The 10,258-nt window shown below is 48.0% G+C and overlaps 1 protein-coding gene across 2 annotated transcripts in view; it reads left to right on the top strand.

Moving 5' to 3' along the window:
• Nucleotides 1–9,683: 9,683 nt before the first annotated feature.
• Nucleotides 9,684–10,258, top strand: part of COLEC11 (collectin subfamily member 11) — a 47,176-nt gene continuing 46,601 nt past the window's right edge. For both annotated transcript variants that reach the window (XM_054063901.1, XM_009559344.2), the window contains exon 1: nucleotides 9,684–9,953. The gene's annotated coding sequence lies outside the window, so the exon portion shown is untranslated. The remainder of the gene's footprint in view (nucleotides 9,954–10,258) is intronic.

Below are 10,258 nucleotides of genomic sequence, written 5' to 3'. Positions count from 1 at the left end.
GAGCTCGCGAGTTTTGCAGGGAATACCAGTTGGAGACCTGCGTGTTCCTGATGCTGGAAGAAGTTTGCATTGCAGGTGGTGTGGCCTCTGACTGATGGAGTGATGACATCCAAAACAGGGGGTTGGATTTGGGGAATACGTTGCAGGGAGGTATAGTTTGAATTTGCAGCTCTCTTGCTCTTCAAGTGGCAAAATGACGTACCAGTTCTTACCTAAAAGCGGGTTATGCAGCTTCTCACCTTTGTCAGAATGAAACTGGGAGATGTTTTCACTTCTGAGTGTTTGACCACCTTGCTGGACAAAAACTGGTTTTTTAGGTGCTTATCTTGCTTTCCAAAATCATGGCTTTTTGTATCTCCGTATCTTGGAGATATGTCAATCTGTCTATCAGAGGGAACTTTTCTCATGGCTCATTCCTGAAGGCAGGGATAGATGTGTCAGGGTAAAGTGTTGACTGCCGGGATGGGGTTTCTTTAGAAGGTGTTTTAACACAGTTCAGCACATACTGGACTTTCCTGCACCTCTCCCTGTATCGCAGCAGCCAAAGACTGCACAATGGTGTCCTGAAAACATTACTTTTTTGACTTGGATACCTTTATGTAGAAACACTGTGGGCAAGTAACATTTTTTCCAGCTCGGGGGGAGCACGAGTGTGGAGTTGGACGTGTGAGTGCGGTGAACAATTTGTATGAATTTGGTACTTCACTGCGCTGAGCAGGCCATTCTGTTACTTAGGAGTAAGTGCTTAGTACAGTAAAAGGCACATAATTACAGAAACAGCCTATTAGGTAGAGAGCAAGCTGGTAACAGCCTGTGTTCCAGCAGCTCTTAACTTGCAGCTTCCTTCCTGAGAGCAGATAGAGGACAAGTGCCACTTACTGGGGGTCTCTGTACCCCTACCTCCCCTTCCCCTGTACTGTGGGTGTGGTTGCTTCCCATTTGATGCCTCTTTTCTTCAGTTGTGAAGGACTATAAAGGGTTAAAATAAGTTCTGCTTGGCTTTTGCATTGAAAAAGTGAAGGTTTTTAAGTCACGCGTTACTTGTGTTTAGTAGGGCAGGACGGGTAGCTGTGTGCTGTTACTTTTGGTGCAGACAATGCAAAGAGAGAAGGGAAACACACCTACCGTTTTGCAATTAGTAGTTAATTTCCTGCTACTTGCTGACGAGGCTCTGTCTTTGACGATTGCTTACCTTAAGGCCTTTTTCTCTCTCCTTTTCAAACGTCTGTCTCTGGAGTGCACTACTATTCCTTATTTATTCCTGGACTATTCATTGTTCGTCTTGGATGAAGCAAATTCATCAACTTCCCGTAGAATTAGATGAGGAGAGGTTGCCCAGGGGGGTGATTGTAAGTATGTGGTAACCCCAAATCCTCTTGCTTGCACAGAGTAACATGGTTCTCAATTATGGTTCTTACATCAACTAAGCTGCAAGTAAAGGGGAATTTTGTGGCATAAAAATACCAGCCTGTGCGCTTCTCAAATGGCTTCAGTGCTAGTAACCCCAAAAGATCTTTTAGCAGGAGTGACGGAACTTTACAAGGCCAGTTTTGATTGCTTAAATGGATGTTATTGCTCAGATTTGAAATGCCACCACCCCCAGCCCTCCCCTAGAGTAATTCTAGTCTCAAGTCAGATGTGTTACTAAGCCTCCCGCTACAGCAATCACAGGTGGTAACCTGAGCAAACAGGTTTTTCGCTCATGCGGGTTGGAAGAAGCAGTGTGGGGAGTATTTGGAGGCTTACCAGATGTTACCTACTTTTAGTTAAAGGTTGGTGAGTCAGCTGGGGCTGTGTAACCTCTGCAAGAAGAATTCGATCATTAGGTTGGAAAAGACCTTGGAGATCAAGTCCAGCCGTACCTGTCCACTGCCAAATCATATCCCTGAGCACCTCATCTGCCCATCTTTTAAACCAGGGATGGGGACACCACCACCTCCCAGGGCAGCCTCTGCCAGGGCCTGAGAGCCCTTCCAGTGAAGAAATTTTTCCTGGTTTCTTTCATGTTTCGTGGTGAAATGTAACACAGGTTTGATCTCTTCCTAGTAATAAAAGCGTTGGTAGTGTTTCTAGTTCTGAAGCAGTGGGAGGGGGGTAAGCGGGGGAGGAGAGATCGAGTCAACTGAACGTACCGACTGTAAATACTATCCCTGGCGGGGTTTAAAAGATGGGCAGATGAGGTTCTCAGGGATACGATTTAGTAGTGGACAGGTACAGTTGAACTTTATGATCTCAAAGGTTTTTTCCAACCCAGGGATTCTATGATCCCAACAGCTCTGGACACCAAATATTCCCAGGCATTGCCGGCTGGCTGTAGATTTTTCTTGGCTCTTGTTGCAAGCCCTTTGAACTGTATGAAAGGCAGAGGCCCGTGGTGGCCCCATAAGCAAATTCTTTGAGTGAAAGGATAACACTGTCAAAGCCATTTATGGTTCTTGCATCAACTAAGCTGCAAGTAAAGGGGGATTTTCGTGGCATAAAAAATACCAGGCTGTGTGCTTTGCAAATGGCTTCGGTTCTAGTTTACCTTTATTCAGGGGCTCCCCTGTGTGTTGGTGTCAGCGATGCCGTCCGACAACTCCCTGTGTCCCTTGACAAGCACAGCAGAGTGAATGCCTGCAGTCTGGAACGTCAGGCGGTGCCATCTGGTCGAGTGCTAATGAGGCTGCTGGAATAGTGATGTCAAATGTTACCTTATCCTAAACTGACTCCATGTGAGATGGTGCTAGACTTTTCCCGTGCCTTTCACGTGCCAGTACAGCTGAACTCTGGACGTGTGCTTCCTCAGGAGTTTTATCAGCTGATCTGTGCACAAAAGCAACGGGGTATTCTGTACCACGACAGCGCGCAGCCATAGTATGTGAGTAGCGTCAATGTGAAGAGAAAAGCTGTGCCAGGGCAGGTTCAGACTGGACATAGAATCATAGAATAGTTTGGGTTGGAAGGGACCTTAAAGATCATCCAGTTCCAACCCCTCGTGCCGTGGGCAGGGACCCCTCCCACTGGCTCAGGCTGCCCAAGGCCCATCCAACCTGGCCTGGAACCCCTCCAGGGCTGGGGCAGCCACAGCTTCCCTGGGAAACCTGGGCCAGGGCCTCACCACTCTCAGCGTGAAGAAATTCTTCCTCATGTCCAGTCTAAATCTGCTCCTCTGCAATTTAAAGCCATTCCCCTTTGTCCTGTCACTCCATTGCTTTGTAAAAAAGTCCCTCCCCGGCTTTCCTGTAGCCCCTTCAGGTGCCAGAAGGTCCCTATAAGGGCTCCTGAGAGCCTTCTCTTCTCCAGGCTGAACAACCCTAACTCCCTCAGCCTGTCCTTATGGGGAAGGTGCTCCAGCCCTCGGATCATCTTTGTAGCCTCCTCTGGACCCTTTCCAACAGTTCCATATCCTTTTTACATTAGGGATTCCAGAGCTGGACACACGACTCCAGGTGGGGTTTCATGGAGAGGAACAGAGGGGCAGAATCCCCTCCCTCACCCTGCTGGCCACGCTGCTTTGGATGCAGCCCAGGACACTGTTGGCCTTCTGGGCTGTGAGCACACATTGGCGGCTCGTGTTCAGCTTCTCACCGATCAGCACCCCAAGTCTTTCTCCTCAGGGCTGCTCTCAATCGCATCATCCCCCGTCCTGTGTTGAAACCACGGATTGCCCTGATCCAGGTGTAGGACCTTGCCATTGGCCCTGTTGAACCTCATCAGGTTCACACAGCCCTCGTTTTCCAGCCTTTTTAGGTCTCTCTGGATGACATCCCATCCTTCCAGTGTGATGACCATCACAAGCGTCTGATTATCCCTTCTTGAGTGTGAGGGGGGCAGGTGCCCCCCTCCAAGCTCCATTAAAAGGGCAGTCCTGTCGCTCCTGCATTAGAAACAGAAGGAATCTGTTTCCTATGCCTTCATTTTTCCTAATTTTTCCAAGTGCAAGGCCTCGGTTTCTTTGTTACATCTAAAAGCTCGAGCAATGCTGAGAAGCTGGACCTTCTCCTCTGGGTGGGATGTGTTTTATGGGTCTCAGAATGCCAGGGAAAAGAAGCCACTGATTGCAGAAAGTCCTGAAGCCTCATAAAAAGAAGTCTTGTGGTGAGGCTGAGAGAGTGTGAGTTTTCCTGCCCTCCGTACGGGCGCGACTGCAGCACTGATCAGTGCGAAGTGTTGATCCATTGATGACGAAGTGGCTTTGCTGTGCCCCGAGAGCGCTCGTGTGAAAAAAACAGAGGAAGAAGTGACACGAGCGTCTCTTTGTACTGGTGCTCTCTTCGCTGCAGAGAGCGACGTCTAAAGGTTCTTTTCTTGTGTCTTGTGATCAAGAGGAGAAGGTTTGTTGGATTTGTTACAGTCTGCAAGTTGTGGTGTCCCCTCCTCCACCCTCCAGTCACTGTTTTTGTCAGGAAAATCAGCTCAGCAACCAGCAGTTGCTGCTTGGGTGGTGCTAAATGATTAATAGACGATGGTTTCTGTTATTGGATATCGTGCTGACACATCTGGCTCAGTTTTGATCTGCTCCTGGAGCAGCCTGGCCCCGTGGGAGGTGTCCCTGCCCGCGGCAGGGGTGTTGGAACTGGATGGACTTTAAGGTCCCTTCCAACCTGAACCATTCCATGATTCAATGGTAATTAAAGTTGAGTACTGAAGAGATTGTTCCAATGTTAGAGATGCAGAGTAATAGAAAAAGCAGTTTCGGTGCTGCTGCTGCAGTAAGTGCTGCTCAGAAAGCTGTGCAGGCAAGTGCAGTGCCGGTAGTCATAGAACCGTAGAATGGTTTGAGATGGAAGGGACCTTAAAGTTCATCCAGTTCCAACCCCTGCCATGGGCAGGGACACCTCCCACTGGCTCAGGCTGCCCAAGGCCCATCCAACCTGGCCTGGAACACCTCCAGGAATGGGGCAGCCACAGCTTCCCTGGGCAACCTGGGCCAGAGCCTCACCACCCTCATGGTGAAGAAATTCCTCCTTATGTCCAGTCTAACTCTGCCCCTCTCCAGTTTATACCCATTGTCCCTCATCCTATCACTAGAACCCTTGTAGAACAATCCCTCTCCAGCTTTCTTGTAGCCCCTTCAGGCACTGGAAGCTGCTCTAAGGTCTCCTCAGAGCCTTCTCTTCTCCAGGCTGAACAACCCCAACTCTCTCAACCCCTTCTTGTATGGGAAGTGCTCCAGCCCTCGGATCATCCTTATAGCCTTCTCTGAACCTGTCCCAACAGCTGCTTCTCCTTCTTGTGTTGACCACTCCAGAACTGGACATGAAGTTGAAGGCCGGAATTTACACAGCTGCAAAATTAGACCCACTTCGTTGCTTCTGCGCTGGCCTTTCCCAATGTGTATCTCACATATTGTGCAGAAGAGGTGATCAGGACATCTTCTGGTGCCTCCTTGCCTGTGGAGGTTCAGCAGTGCTCTCTGCCTTCAGCGGCTGCGTGAAGGGGGTGACATTTGGAACTTCACAGGGACAGCTCTACAGACTTTTTTCCCCGCGTGTATCTCGACCCTTCATAAAGTTGTTTAGTATTTTTTTTGTTGAACTATTACCCTTAGGTGAAACCAAAGGGAATGGGGAACATCATGTTGTTGTCTCAAGAGCGGAGGAGGGGATAAACTCAGCACACCCTTGTGCAGATGTGTACCGTGGTGGAGCTGGGCACCTGCTGCATCTCCTTGCCTCTTGTGGGAGTTCTTGGTTTCAAGAAGTGGCACAGCATTTGTGACTGCCTGCAAGAAGCCAAGCTCTGGCGACTGGAGTTGGATATTGGTTTATTAAGGACTTTGGGTATTGACAATCTTAATTGCCTGGCAAAATCTGCTTGAGGATGTGGCTGATACCACTGGATGTTTTGCTAAACCCAGGGGAGAATTTGGGCCTTATTTTCTCATAACAACATTTTTAAATAGCCATTGCATTTTTAAATAGGTTTTATGTTTAATGCCCCCTTCCTGGAGGCATTCGAAGCCAGGTTGGATGGGGCTTTGAGCAGTCTGATCCGGTGGGAGGTGTCCCTGCCTATGGCAGGGGTGTTGGAACTGGGTGATCTTTAATTCCCTTCCAACCCAAACCATGCCATGATTCTATGATCCTCTCACAGACACGAGGATAATGCCAGCTGCCTGCGGAAAGTGTAGATGAATTTGCCTGAAGGCACCTAAAATGTATAAATATATTTTTTCCTTTTCTCTAATGTAAGACCTGCTCTTATCCTTTTACAAATTGCTTCTGTCCACGTGGTTTGGGTTGGTTCCAATCCAAGACTTCTCCCTATAGGTGTGTCAACATGGTGTTTAACCTGAGCTAAACGCCTGGGTGAGTGTTGGGTTGTGGGTCAAGCCGAGGTTGCTGGTGTTTCTTGCTCTATGCCCTCATCCCTGAAGACTGTCCCTCTCCATCTGGCAAGAGTGGATGAAAGACCCGTGTGTGAGCCCTTGAAGTGCTACTTTTTCTCAGACAAGTGTATTAACACAGCGAAAAGCTTCAGCTTGACACCCAACAGCTCTCGCGACGTAGCGATGGCTTAGGTTGCTCCCGTGTCATCCAATTTAGCCCAATTTAGGTGATGCAGAAGTGTGGCTGCGTGGCTCCCAGTTGGCTTCCTGGGTGGATGGAGACAGCTTACACCTTTCTGTAAGAAGACTGTGCCTTTTCCTCTCTTAGGTGAAAGAAAACTGTGTACTTGCCTATCTTCCTCTTCCCCAGAGAAAATGATTCCACGACATTTCTAGTGTTTGTCCTTTCCTTTTGAACTTATAATTTATGTTCTTCACTTCTCTTTCCCCGGTGTTTAATCCTACCTTTTCTACTAACTTTCCCTAAAATGGCTCTACTCCCTTGAATTCTGTTCCTGGCCTCAAAGTTATTTGCCTGTGTTTACAGGGGGAGTAGATCTGTATGTAAATGGACGCTTCCTTTGCCATTGTAATATGATCTTCAAAGGCTTGGACTGCAGTCACTTGGCTGCATTCTTAACATCAAAGATTTCTCTCCACAAGTTTCTGCCAACAGCACACTGCAAGGGCCCAATCCTGCTAACTGCCTTCTGCTCCTGGAGAACTCATGCATGAAACAGACCTTTCAAATTAGAGCTGTGTGGTCCTTCCGCAGTTCTCTTCACGTTCTACCACTTGGTCCTTTATCTACTGATGCATTCACAGAATCACTGAATGCCAGGCTGGAAGGGACCTCAGGGATCATCTGATCCAACCTTTTAGGTAATATATACTTTAAATCATAGACTCATAGAATCCCTAGGTTGGAAAAGACCTTTGAGATCATCAAGCCCAACTGTATCTGTCCACTACTAAACCAGATCCCTGAGCGCTTCACCTGCCCATCTGTTGAACCCCTCCAGGGATGGGGACTCCACCCCCTCCCTGGGCAGCCTCTGCCAGTGCTTGAGAGCCTTTTCAGTGAAGAAGTTTTTCCTGATATCCAATCTGAACCTGCCCTGGTGCAGCTTGAGGCCATTCCCTCTCATCCTATCACCTGTCACTTGGGAGACCAACACCGACCTCTCTACACCCTCCTTTCAGGCAGTTGTAGACAGTGATAAGGTCTCCCCTCAGCCTCCTCTTCTCCAGGCTAAACATCCACAGGTCCCTCAGCCACTCCTCATAACCCTTGTTCTCCAGACCCTTCCCCAGCTCCATTCCCTTCTCCGGACACTCTCCAGAACCTCAATGTCTTTCCTGTAGATGAGATGGCCCAGCACCCTGTCAAGCTGAGCCTTAAAAGTGTCCAGTGTAGAGGAATCTGCCACTTCCCTGGAAGTGTAATCAGTGTAACTTTTTTGTGTATGTGTTGAAATACAATGGTTTATATCAACACAAGAGGGTAGGTAGGTCCCAGCTCAAGGTGGAAACGAGGTGCTTTAGAATTCTGCCTTTATGAAGGCAGCCCACAGCGAGTCCTGGGGATGAGGCACCACTGCCTCTGCTGCTCCGAGAGACCCGCGGTACCGTTTTTATTGTCTTTGCCAGTAATGCTGCTCGGCATGTGTGGGGCTGGTGAAGCGGGACAAGTGACGGGGAAGGTGGTGGCACATGGTAGGGCCCAGGAGAGGTTTGCCAAGAGAGAATCATAGAATGGTTTGAGTTGGAGGGGAACCTAAAGTCCATCCAGTCCCACCCCCTGCCATGGGCAGGGACACCTCCCACTGGCTCAGGCTGCCCAAGGCCCATCCAACCTGGCCTGGAACCCCTCCAGGGATGGGGCAGCCACAGCTTCCCTGGGCAACCTGGGCCAGGGCCTCACCACCCTCAGCATGAAGAAACTCCTCCTAATGTCTAGTCTAAATCTTCTACAATTGCAAGACCAGAGATGTATAAGAACACCAGAAAGGTTTCAGAGTAGCTGGAGAAAGCTCTAATAGCAATATAATATAACATAACATAACATAACATAACATAACATAACATAACATAACATAACATAACATAACATAACACATCTCTGCAATCACTTCCTTACCACCCTTCTGATCTGTGCTCACAGGATGCTGCAGGTCCACTCTAGTCAGGATTTCATGCCGCGGTGGTGGTTGCAATGCAAACTGATGTCGTGCCGACTGATGCACTCTTCCTGCTTTACTCGTGACATATTTTATCCTCTCTCCCATCCCTGGAGGTGTTCAAGGCCAGGTTGGATGGAGTGGAATTAGATGATCTTTAAGGTCCCTTCCAACCCAAACCATTCTAAGATGGAAAGGAACCTCCTGCTACTTTGCTATCTCCCATCCTGATCTGCCTGAAAGAGGTCGTGTGCTGGGAGTTACCCAGGCTCCTGTCACTCGGATTGCTTGCCTACAGCATGACCTCTCAAATCCCAGCTGGAAAACTGGGAGGGGAAGAGTGGCATGGACAGGGGTGGGGGCAGATGCTTTGTGAGCCTTTTTTTGTTGAAGAAGCTTATCAGAGGGTACAGCCTTACAGATATAGTGTAACCCTTAGAGGGTATTAATTAGATATCATTAATAATTAGAGGGTATTAATTGATACAGTCATAAGCAGTACTCACTATTTGCCCTAGAAGGTGAGGGTGAAGCCAGGAATATCTGTTGAAACATTGAAATATCTGTTGAAACTGGTCTAACAGTGAGAGGGAGGTGTTCTCAAAGAAGTCCCACTTCCCACAGTCAGCTGGCCCCCGTCTTTCCCTGCCAGAACATGAGCACATCGATTTAGGGCTCAACCTACTTTGGATGTTTATGAGGAAACCCAGAATTGTACCACTATGTGGAAGCTGTAGTGAAGGATTTCTATCTGCTTTCTTCCTTTTCACAATGAAACAAAAAGCAGATAGAAAAAAAGGTGTTTTAAAAAAACCTGAACCCAAAGCACCCTCCAAAGTTTCCCAAAGAAGTGGATAATTTAGCATTTATGTTCTTGTGGAGTGTGGAGGCTCGGCTCTGAAAGAGTTGTGTGTTTTACTCCAGTCAGGAATGCTACAGGGAACTGCAAAAATAGAGAGAATTTCATTAAGGGGAGGGTGTATTAATTGTCCCCATCCTGTGCTCACACTCGCTTCTGCGTTTCATGTGTTTTTGTAGCTGCTGAAAAGCCAAAGCGCCGTGCTGGGGCAGCGTGTGCTGCGTGGCTCAGAGCTGAATAGATGTAAATGGTTAAAAAGGGGTTCTCTGCTAGAGAGGAGGAGGGGAGAGTAAGAGTGCATTCCCAAAAAAGTACATTCCCAAAATAAAAAGCTTACATCATGGACCTCTCCAGCTTTCCCACACTTCTTTCCTAATTATTGTCCTGCAGGACAGCTGATCTATCTCAAACAGGAAGCTGTTTACAGATAACACTTGCAACTGTTTCGTCTGATTTGTTGAACCGTCGGAAAGCAAAAGGCAACCTCTTTTCAAATTAAAAACTGTCAGGCTTCTGTAAACAGCAGCAATGAGGTTCATCTGTGCAGTGTCCCAGCAGGCACAGAGCGTCCCGCAGTTCCCATTTGCTCAGCAACCGTAAGGTAAGGGTCTTATATTTTCACTCTTTAGGAGCACGTAGAGGGAAAAAGTCTGGATCTTTGTTGGGAGGATGCCTTGTAACAGGAGGGATGTGATTGACTATCCGCAATTAGCAAGGGAAAGTGAGGAAATTAAGAGATCGCTTGATTCTGTCAGATAACGCGGGACCTTTCTGCTGAGAAGCACCCGTGCGTGTTCAGTCACCGAATTCCTCGTTAGTGGGGGTTTTGTATTTAAAATGTACCAATGCCCTTGGAAGAGCTTGTTTTCCTTTGAGCAGAGAATGACAAAGCCATATGTGAATTCC

The sequence above is a fragment of the Cuculus canorus genome, chromosome 3 (assembly GCF_017976375.1).
Source record: "Cuculus canorus isolate bCucCan1 chromosome 3, bCucCan1.pri, whole genome shotgun sequence".
NCBI classification, from domain to species: domain Eukaryota; kingdom Metazoa; phylum Chordata; class Aves; order Cuculiformes; family Cuculidae; genus Cuculus; species Cuculus canorus.
Note: the sequence above shows the minus strand (reverse complement) of the source record. Positions and strands in the feature narration are given on the sequence as shown.